General features: G+C 39.1%; 1 non-coding gene across 1 annotated transcript; it reads right to left on the bottom strand.

Annotated features, from left to right (window-relative positions):
* Positions 1-1,762: 1,762 nt before the first annotated feature.
* Positions 1,763-1,869, bottom strand: LOC111914334 (small nucleolar RNA R71). The gene has a single exon (XR_002857776.1). It is a non-coding gene; the product is annotated as a small nucleolar RNA R71 (small nucleolar RNA).
* Between the last annotated feature and the right edge of the window lie 9,954 nt (positions 1,870-11,823).

Genomic DNA, 11,823 nt, shown 5'->3' with positions numbered 1-11,823 from the left:
ACAAAGTTGACAATATGGTTTGATTGATTGGTAGGATTAATTCCAAGTTGGTGAATTTTTGTTATTTTAGTTTGCTAAAGAACCTTGTGTGTGAATAATAATTAATTTTCTATTAATAGGAAGATAACTGATTAGCATGAACATCTATTGATTATTGTCCTCATATGCTATGTGATCACTATGTTATATGTCTAGGATTAATGAATATGAAACTAGAATTAATAAGAAAATTGAGTAAATTCATGTGCAAGCTTGTAAGATGACTATCAAACAAGAGGTTAATTAAAAAGAATAAATTAGTTAACTATTGCAAGTCTAACTTAACCCGAATAATTAATCTAGTAAATATAATTAAATTAGACAATTGGCCACTGTTTGAGTTAGTTTATTTGCTAAGGATTAGGGTAGTGAACACAAATCTAATCACTTGAATCGGTAACCAACGAAAGAATTAATCCATTGCACTATTACCTTGAAATCAACCATAGAGTTAACCAAGTTGAGCTAAACAGAGGTTCCTTTCCAATTATTGAATCTAGTTAAATCGTTATTTTCTAGTTTTAAATTAGTAATAATTAGTAAGTTTCTAGTCTTGTAAAACTAGAGAAAAACCCCTACTTCTTAATTAACTTAGATTAAATTAGTTTTTAGTTTAATTTGTCGTTCCCTGTGTTCGATACCCAGCTTATTTAGCTATACCACAATTGATAGGTTCACTGCCTTTTGTGTGTTATTTGATAATTGAAAGTAGGTTTAAAACTAGTTGGTTTCACACACATCAAGTTTTTGGCGCCGTTGCCGGGGAACGGTTCTAAAATTAATATTAAAGTCTAGTTTAATCGATCCTTTGTGTGGGATTTATCTTACACAAAGTTATTTACAAAGAAAATCAGTAAGTAGAGTTAGTTTTATTAAAATTCCGTTTTTAAAATAACTAGAAATTTTCTTTTCTGTTTTTGCCTTGCACTCGCCGAGTGCACTCGTGCCGACACGGCGAGTACATCGCTGTTTTAGTCTTTAATTTTTTATTCCGTTTTTGTTCCTTTTACGCGTTTCGTTTCTTTTGTTTCGTTTTTTTTCCAGCTGTTTCATGACCCGAGGATCTGACACACCTCTGGTACCTCCTCTGGAAGACCCGGAATCCGCACTAAGGAGAAGCAAAGGAAAAGCCTTAGGAGAAACCGCAACTTCAAAGAACTCACCACTTAAGAACTTAAAATCCGTTTTCAGCAAGAAGAAGAGCAGCAAATCAGGAGCATCCAGTGCCTCGTTAACAATTGAAGAACCAATTCACGAAGATATTGAGTACGAGACCGAGGAAGAAGAAGAGCATATTTCCGAGCACGAAACCGATTCCGAAGAAGAGTTAGCTATCACTATGGCTAACATCGATGAAGTTCCCATGGGGGAGTAGAAGAAAAGGATGCGTGATGACACCGGGCCGGGACTTGTGCAACCCGCAATTCCCGCAACCGCCACTTTCGAACTAAAAGGCCATATTCTCGCCCAACTCAAAGAGATTCCTTTCTACGGGAAGGATCATGAAGACGCTTACAAGCACTTGGACGAAGTGAATGATGTGGCCGATTACTTCAACGTGCCTAATGTTCCACGCGAGACCCGGCTTCTTCGAATGCTTCCTGTCACATTTAAAGGAGCTGCAAAAGATTGGTTAAAGTCACTTCCTCCCGGATCGGTCACCACATGGGCCAAGATGAAAGAAGAATTCATAGACCATTTCTGCCCGCCCTCCAAGATAGCCAAGCTAAAGAAAGCCATTGCCAACTTCGAGCAACAACCCGGCGAATCTCTTTATGAAGCTTGGGAAAGATACAAGAGCCTACTTAGAAATTGCCCACACCATGACCTTAATAGCCAACAAGAGGTCTCCATTTTTTATGATGGAGTCAATGTCACCACAAGGCAATTGCTTGATTCTCAAGGCCCGCTTACAAAGAAGGCGCCCCCGGTAATTAAAGAATTAATTGAAGAATTCTCTAAGCACTCTAGAGAATACCACAATCCGAGAAACGAAGTAAGTCGAGGGGTAGTAAACGCGGCAAGTGATAGCATGGCGGCGGTAATAGCAAAGCTTGATAGTCTTGATCGAAGAATGACAAAAATGGATCAAGCAATCCATGCTATTAGGGTAGGATGCGAAAATTGTGGAGGGTCCCATCTCGCAAGGGATTGTGATTTGGATGAGAATGGAAATAAGAAAGCTCAAGTCTTCTATTCAAGTGGTGATCGGTATGATGAAAATTGGCGAAAATCTAAGAAGGATTGGCTACCATATGAGGAGTATAAGAAGGCAAAGGAGGGGAAATACAAGCAGAAGGAGAGGGGACTATACCAAAAGGAAGAACCGGTAGAAAAGAAAGCCGATTTAGAAGAGTTATTCACTAGATTCATAGCCGCGTCCGAAAAAAGACACAATGATCACGATGCTGCCATACACGAGACCAGAAACATGCTTAGGAATCAGCAAGCATCAATTCTCAACATTGAGAAACAGCTGGGGCAGCTTGCGCATCAAGTGAATGATAGAAGACCGGGTCAACTTCCGAGTAACACCGAACCCAATCCAAGAATGGAGAATGTAAGTGTAATAGCCTCAAGCAGTGAAGAAAACATTACAGAAGCACTGAGAATCTCCAAGAAGAAGGCAGAAAAGGAAGAAGAATCGGATCCAGCAAAACCCGATCCGAGTCGCCGAGTCACTCAAATGGACTCGACGAGTCCATTCGGGAATGATAAAACTGCCAGTTTTCTAAAGCCATACAATCCTCCTCTGCCATATCCAATCAAAGCCATGCCTGCAGAAAAAGTAGAAGCATACAGAACCTTTATGGTGCATGTTAAAGCTTTACAACTCAATATGCCATTTGTAGAAACAATGCTCCAAACACCTAAATACTTCAACCTGCTTAAAAGCCTTTTCGCTGCTAGGAAGGATTTGGCTGAAGTCGCGGAAATATTGATGAATGAGCTGCCTGAAAAGAAGAGTGATCCGGGAAATATGGTGATTCCGTGCCAATTTGGTAATGAAGTTTTTACCCGAGCATTAGCTGATTCAGGTGCAAGCATTAATTTGATGCCCTATTCATTCTTTAAGAAGCTGAATTTACCAGCACCAAAGCCGGTAAATATGAGGATCCATTTGGCGGACAAAACGATAATTCATCCACAATGCGTTTGTGAGGATCTCCTTATCAAAGTGGACGAGTTTATTTTTCTAGTAGACTTCGTGGTGGTGGATATGGAAGAAGACCCCGCAATACCAATTATTTTGGGGAGATCATTCTTAAACACCGCGTGTGCTCTAATTGATATAAGTGAGTCTACATTGACATTGAGAGTGGGTGACGAGTCGGTGATGTTTAAAGCTATTCCAGAAGCCAAGCAAAAAGAAGAAAAGAGAGAAGAAATCTCATTTATCCAATTGGATGATGAGATATTACAAAAAGAGCTTGAAATGTTGCTAAAAAAAGATCCAAGCAAGCTTTTGCTACACTCTGAAGAAAGTGGAGATGCTATCAAAGACTTGGAGGAGTTAGAAAAGCTACTGGAAGGAGCCAACTCAGAAAACACTCCAGAATTGATGGAACCCGATCAGACTCGCCGAGTCACCTTGATGGACTCGACGAGTCCAGTCGAATTTGATAAAAACCTGGCCAATGTTGATCTGTTTGTTGATAGTTCTTCACATACCATGGATTTAGTTACTATTTATGATTATTTGGAAGAACAAACAACAGAAGAAGGGAAAGAAATGGAAGACCAATATGCCGAGGTGGCATGCCTTGATATAATTCCATTTGGAGAAGGGTTGAACACAGAAAAGGATGAAGACATAGAGGGAAGAAGGGTGGAAGCTGATCGACCATTCACTACTAAACCTAAAGCACGAGCCATTACAAAATATGAAGTGATTAAATTTAAGGAGAAGGAGGTACAAGAGAAAGTAAAGAAGAATGAGTTAAAAAAGAAGAAAAGTAAAAGAGAAACCCAAGTAGCTGAGGAGGATGTTGTGAAAAAGAAAAGAGATGAATTGAAAAGGGCTTACAAGAAAAAGATTCACGCCTACAAGACTAAGTACAAACCACAAAGGACTAGGCGTGCATTCCCGATGCTCGAAGATGACGAAACGTAGACGGGAAGGAGTCTAGCTAATGACTCCTTAAAAAGAAGCGCTTGGCGGGAGGCAACCCTTTATATAGAGTTTGCTTTCCTTTACTTTTTAGTTTTTTTTTTTTAAAATTTTCCTTCATTTTTAAAAAAAAATGTTAATCTTCCAAATCATCGGACATGTCTGCTTGAGAGTGTGCAAGGGCCAAGTGTGGGGTGAAATGATTTTAAATAAATAACAAAATTTTGAAAATCATGAATGTTTTGCAAGAGACTTGCCGAGTCTGACCACTACTCGATGAGTTCATATTGATTTCAGAAAAAAGTTTCACTTCGCGACTAGACTCGCCGAGTCTGACCCCGACTCGACGAGTCGGTATTATTTATAGAAAAAAATATAATTTTGAAATTACTTTTACATCTGGTAACTAGGGTTTTAACCCTAAGATTCAGTTTTTCACATACACACTCGACGTGCGCCTCTCTCTCAAATTTCCTCTCAAGCATTCAAGTTTTATTCATGTTTTCTTCAAATATTCTTCAAATCTCTCAAGTTTAAACTGAAAAGAATTGAATTAGGAGTGCTAGCTTCAAATGGGTTTAGAGTTATAGAATTCAAGTGAGAAAGAGAGTCAAGGAAAAGGAACGTTAGAGTTAAAGTATTGAGTCCGGTCCTTAAAGATGTTGGCAAGGGAGTCTAGAAGTGAATAGAACGTATAGAGAGTTTATTGGAAGCTGGATCATATGCAGAATTATATTATTTTCATTCAGTGACCAACTCGTCGAGTGCACTAAACTGACTCGACGAGTCGCCCTTAATTCTCACAAATGCGAAGATTTCCCGAAGTGACTCGACGAGTCTGGTATATACTCGACGAGTCGTTTGGTTTCATGTCGAAGGGGCTGCTGATTTGATGCTAATTAGAGTACCACTTCACTATATATTCTTTCCATATTTATTCCTGAAGATCTTACACTGTTATCCACGTATTTGGAGTGACCCACACGAGACGAGACACCCAAGGCATGGTTACTATGTCTAAAGTCAATTGAAGTTGGAGCTAGAATGAAAGTGATCAACCTATCCACTGCTATCCTAGGGGAGTTTGTTCCAATTCCCTCTTTAGTTTCTTTTTATGTTTTTATTATGCATAATATGCAATGAGGGCATTGCATCAAATAAGTGTGGGGTAGGGGGTTGGTTACATAATAGAAGATTAAGAGTCTTAATTTAGGTTAATTTTAAAACTTTGCATATCAAAAAAAAATTACTTAGGATTTAATTTAGAAAATTTTGGTAAAAGTAATTAGGACTCCATGTTAGAGTTGTGTTGATAATTGCATGATAACCCAAATGTTTAGTTGAGCCTATATACGTTCTAGTGCATTTGTGGCTTCCTTATTCTAGTGAAATCATGAGACAAAAAGACAATCTTGCTCAGCCCGAGGGATGCAATATGTTTAGCAGCCTAAACCTGAAATGTATCCATGAAAATTGTTATCGTTAGCCAATAAAGGTTGAGATTGAGCGCCCCTGCTTAAGCATGTAGGGATTTGAGTGAAAAAAAAAGTGAGGAATACATGTAAAAAAAATACAAAAGAATTTGTAAGAATTTTGGAGCAAATAAAGTGAAGATCTAAAGATCAAAATTCCAAGAAATCCAAAAAATTTGAAGATACCAAAAATCAATCAATATCAAGGTGGTGAATTCAAAGAGATCAAAGCAAATATCGAAGAAGAGATGAATTCAAAAGAGCTCCATAGTGGTATCAAAAGTGTAATTCTAGATTATGTATGCTCGGGTTGCTCAATTAAAAATACCTTGAGGGTAAAGAGGTTTTCTGTGGATGGATTTGGAGGGTTGCATAAAATGAGCATAGTTCGGGGTGAGTGGGCAAGTGTTTATGAGGATTGTGAGTATTTGGAGTATGGGAGGTTTATAGGAAAAATTTTAGACACAAATGCATGCGTTGCGGTCTTGGTATAATGGCTGGGTTAGATTGGAGTTGTTATATATGATTCTAATATGTTTAAAATTCAGTTTTGCTTGAGGGCAAGCAATAGACAAGTGTGGGGTATTTTGATATGTGCATAATTAGTTCATATTAAGTATACATTTTTATTCATTTATTAGTTTAATTATCACATATTATGGACAAAAGGTACTTAAAAGTGTTAAATTATGTTTTTCAGTCCTAAGATGAAGCTTGGAAGCGAAAGGAAGCGGGAGAAACAGTTAGAAGATCGAGAATGGAATAAAGAACGAAAACACTAAAAAAGGCACCTACTCGGCGAGTCATATCGTCTACTCGGCGAGTCCAATCGAAGGATCGAGAAGATAATGACTCGGGATCCCAGAGAGTTATCGCAATACGGGGAATGTGAGAGGGACTCCACGAGTCACCAGTTGACTCGACGAGTCGATTCGTATATCTAAAGATAATTCCACAGATCGATTGGAGAGAGTTCTGGGACGATTCAGAAGTGCTTTGCTACGATTGAGAAGCCTGAAATACCCTAGAAGACGACGAAGGAAGCTAGAATTCAATTCCGGAGAGTAATTAAGGCAAAATTTCATCATTCCACTTATTCTTTTGTTTATTCATCATGATTAAGCAACTTGACTTTGTTTGTTTGTTGTTATTTACTTTAATTATGAGCTAAAACCTTTAGAATTCTGTTGGGGATACAAAGTTGACAATATGGTTTGATTGATTGGTAGGATTAATTCCAAGTTGGTGAATTTTTGTTATTTTAGTTTGCTAAAGAACCTTGTGTGTGAATAATAATTAATTTTCTGTTAATAGGAAGATAATTGATTAGCATGAACATCTATTGATTATTGTCCTCATATGCTATGTGATCACTATGTTATATGTCTAGGATTAATGAATATGAAACTAGAATTAATAAGAAAATTGAGTAAATTCATGTGCAAGCTTGTAAGATGACTATCAAACAAGAGGTTAATTAAAAAGAATAAATTAGTTAACTATTGCAAGTCTAACTTAACCCGAATAATTAATCTAGTGAATATAATTAAATTAGACAATTGGCCACTGTTTGAGTTAGTTTATTTGCTAAGGATTAGGGTAGTGAACACAAATCTAATCACTTGAATCGGTAACCAACAAAAGAATTAATCCATTGCACTATTACCTTGAAATCAACCATAGAGTTAACCAAGTTGAACTAAACAGAAGTTCCTTTCCAATTATTGAATCTAGTTAAATCGTTATTTTCTAGTTTTAAATTAGTAATAATTAGTAAGTTTCTAGTCTTGTAAAACTAGAGAAAAACCCCTACTTCTTAATTAACTTAGATTAAATTAGTTTTTAGTTTAATTTGTTGTTCCCTGTGTTCGATACCCTGCTTATTTAGCTATACCACAATTGATAGGTTCACTACCTTTTGTGTGTTATTTGATAATTAAAAGTAGGTTTAAAACTAGTTGGTTTCACACACATCAGTATGAAACTCTTTCTGAATTCTTAGTCTCTTCAGGATACAAAAGAGGAGTGATTGATCCCACATTATTTAGAAAAGCAAACAGGACTCACCTTATTCTTGTAAAAATATATGTGGATAATATCATCTTTGGGTCATCTGATCAAGGAATGGTGGATGAATTTGCTAAGATCATGAAAAACGAATTTCAAATGAGCATGAATAGAGAGATTAACTTCTTTCTAGGTCTCCAAGTCAAACAAATTCAGCAAGGAATATTCATTCATCAAGAGAAATACACTACTGAACTTCTGAAGAAATACTCAATGGACAACTGTTCTTCTGCTAAGGTCCCTATGGCCTTCGGATATAAGATCTCTGTTGATCCCTCTGGCGAATATGTGGATCACAAGACTTATAGAGGTATCATTGGTTCGCTAAGGTCCCTCACCGCAAGCAGACCTGACATTGTCTTCGCAACCGGTGTGTGTGCAAGGTACCAGGATGATCCAAAAGTGTCACACATGACCGCAACCAAACAAATTGTGTGGTATCTAAAAGGTAGCAAATCTATGGGTCTATGGTACCCCGCAGGCAATGACTTCAGTCTTCAAGCATTTACTGATGCAGATCATGCCGGATGCAAACTTGATCGAAAAAGTACATCTGGTGGTTGCCAATTTTTAGGAGGAAGACTTGTCAGCTGGTCCTTGAGAAAACAAAGTTGTGTATCTTTATCTACCGCATAAGCAGAATACGTTGCCGCAGCCAGCTACTGTGTCCAAGTCCTTTGGATGAAGACACAATTACTAGACTATGGGTACAGAATGCTGCGGATACCAATTTAGTGTGACTCTGAAAGTGCCATAGCAATCTCTCACAATCCTATTCAGCACTCCAAGACAAAATATATTGAGTTACGGTATCATTTCATCAAAGATCATATTCTAAAAGGTAATATTGAACTCATCTTTGTTCCTACTCATGAAGAGATTACTGATGTTTCTACAAAAGCACTTGACTCTACAAAACTCAATGTATTCCTACAAATGTTGGGAATGATGAATCCAGACCCGCAATTCTTTTTGAGTTGTTAGCTACCGCAGACCATCCTTGGTCTCCGTTGCAGTTCTAACTGAGAATTACATATGATGGATGGTTTTGGTACCGCAGTCTAGGTACCGTAACTATATGTCATACGTATCGCTTAGGGGTACTAATGGTCTGTTGTTACTAATTTTTGTTTAAAGTGTTTTCCTCTCAGCTCCTCACTGTAGTCTTTCCTTTGTTCATCTGCAATGACATCTCCAACCTCAATGAAGTTATTCATCCGTGATCTTTGTGATAATTTCTCAACTGCTTTTTTTCAACTTAAAAAAAAAAAAAAACTTTGTGTGCTATTTAATGATCCTTCATTAAATAAAATAAAACATTCTCATTGACACTGTCATCCTCTCTTTAAAAAAAAAAAAACTATTATCAGACCTATTTTAGGGATGATGAAAAAAAGAGCATATTTCCATCCAACTCCTTCTTAATTTGTCCTATCCTCTCCCAAACATGTCTCATCTCCCAAACACGTCCCATCCGTTACCACTTCCTCTCCCATCACCTCCACGATTACCTGACGTATAAACATGCGTCTGTCTTTACATTAAATGCAAACCCTTTTTGGATATCTCCCAAAATATTTTTCAACCCGTTTTTAATATCTGTGGTTGAGATTCAATCCATCATTCATCGTTTCCCCCAATAAAACCCAATCGTCGTTTTATCCTCTTCTTACCGTTTACCTAGGGTAAAACCTTTTTCACCCCCCTTTATAAACCCATCTTCCTCTCCAACAATCCTTTACGCTTTCTGAATATTGATTGTCTCTCAACTTTCAAAAAACCTCCATAACTCTCAAGAACTTTGTTTCTCTTTTCTCATAATGGTGAAATCCGGTGCATCCAAGAAGCAATCCAAGGCTTCAGGTTCTGCAAATCCAACAGGTTCAGACTCTCCATCAATCGCCTCCAGCAATTTTAGAGTTGTATTTGAAGATCATCCTTCATACAATGCTCCCATCAAGATCATGATCAAGTTCCTCAAGAATCACCCTCTGTTTGGACCCTTTGATGCATTTACGGAAATCGTACCAATTTCCACCTTGTTCAAGTCTGCATTCTCGGCATATCGACCACTCCAAAACCCTCATGAAGTGCATCTCCATCTTGTGAATGACGCATTGGTCATTCTGACCAAGGAGAAGTTTCTAAGGTCCATCAATCTACTGGTTCATCCGTCGATCAAGTTCTTCTCTCCATCAACGGCGGATATTACTGCTGCACTATACCAAATGGGATACCAGAAAAGAATAAAGGGTATCGGCAAATTCAAGAAAAATCAACTACCCGCAGTGTGGCAATATGTGTGCCACTTCATCATCCGAAGCCTATCCGGCAGAATCGGAGGAACCGACAATATGGGGCTTAAGCTCCTTGAATTGGTTTGGAGCATATTCACAGGGCATGATGTGAATTACGGGCAAATTCTATGGGATGACTTCCTTCAATACATCCCTAAAGAACACTGCAAGGAAAACCCAATAGAACTCACCTTTGCTAGGTTCTGGTCACTGTGCATCCTGGATCTTCATGCCGATGCAGCCATCCCCATGGGCAACGACATCAATCTTTTCGCTACAAAAGATCTCAAAAGGTACAATCCTTCATCCGATCAATCTCTTTTTGGACCAATCCACCGGTTTCCCACCCATATTCTCTCTACTCTTGGTCCTAAGACTGCTGATGTCTCAGACCATGTTGAGGCCACTGAGGGTATTGCCCCATACCCTTCTACCCCGCCTCTTCCATCCGCAACCATTATCCCTGAGGGTACCGCAGTGCCCTCTGCCACTACTCTATCCAGTCTTTCTCAAAGAAGAAAGACGTTAGCATCCAAAAGGAAAGAAAAAAAACCATAGAAGGATGCTCCCAAACCAACAGCACCCACTAAGAAACGCAAAACCAAACCCACCACTGTATCTGGCAGTGATTCTGAGGAAGATAGGCAACCAATATAAACCCTCAAGAAAAGAAAAATCACCACTACCTCTATCCAAATGCATGACCGGACTGATACCTCAGCCTCTCCACAGGCTAAGGTAGTCCTTAGGATTGCCGCAGCTCCATTCAATACCACCATCAAATACCACTCAAGCTCATCATGTGAGCTTGTTTCATCATCATCATCATCTGAATGTGGAGACAGCCCCCCAGTTCTATCTCAAGTAGATAAATCTGGACATCGCCCTAAGGTCTCCAGGCTTCCCGACTACATGTTTTTTTCTCCCGAGGAGTTAGACTAAATCCTCTTGAACATCTGCCAAACACTTCAAACACCAATCCATCCACATGGCATTTCTTTCGCTCATGCCAGAACGGAGTCGAGGCCAAATGTGACCACGGGTCACGGAGACTAAGGAAGCTCCGGAAATCCTACTCTGCTTCCATCATTTACAGGTGGTTTAGGCACGGTGAGCACACATGTGCAAGGATCCGTGAACCCAAGGGACACCTTGGTGCGCACTCAAATAATTGACGGAGATGATTCAAGTGATTCTTGGAGTCGGTATCAACCAACTGCTGATGCTGAAATCAAGAAATATGCTGCCTTTCGAAGGGCATTCCAAGCCCGAAAGGATCAACAAATCAAACAGCAGCAGCAAAAGGAATGAGAACTTCAGGTGGTTTCTAAGTATTGGGCTGATGCAATCAACAATGCCTATACTGTAGCAGGAATTCTTCATATTCAAGACTGGATGTCTCAGAAGGCCGATTTACTCCTCAAAGCTCAAGCAGCATCCGCAGTCCAACATACCATCTAAATTCCTCCCACTACGGTTCTTGAAACGTCACAAGACGAAGGTCCTGAAATAGCAATCAGCTCAGCTCCTACCTTCAGTCTTGATGATGATGAGGTACAAGAAGTAAACAAACCCTTTCCTTCTAATGATGACCTCATGATGTTCGATGAAGGTGAAGAATCAAGTGGTTCTCACCACTCCACCTCAAAGCCAAAGAAGAATAAGAAGAACGCAGTCACCAGAAAAGATTTTCTATCTCACCAGGCGAAAGTCGATCAAATCCTAGCTGCGGTCAAGCCAACTCAACCGCAACCAGAGGATGTTCCTGGACCTCAATCGTTGATGGAGAGGATAGAAAGACTAGAAGCAAGAGAACGACTGGCTACGGAGCGCATAT

The sequence above is a fragment of the Lactuca sativa genome, chromosome 2, assembly GCF_002870075.4.
Source record: "Lactuca sativa cultivar Salinas chromosome 2, Lsat_Salinas_v11, whole genome shotgun sequence".
NCBI classification, from domain to species: Eukaryota; Viridiplantae; Streptophyta; class Magnoliopsida; order Asterales; family Asteraceae; genus Lactuca; species Lactuca sativa.
The sequence above is the reverse complement of the archived record's forward strand: the minus strand, read 5'-3'. Positions and strand labels throughout refer to the sequence as shown.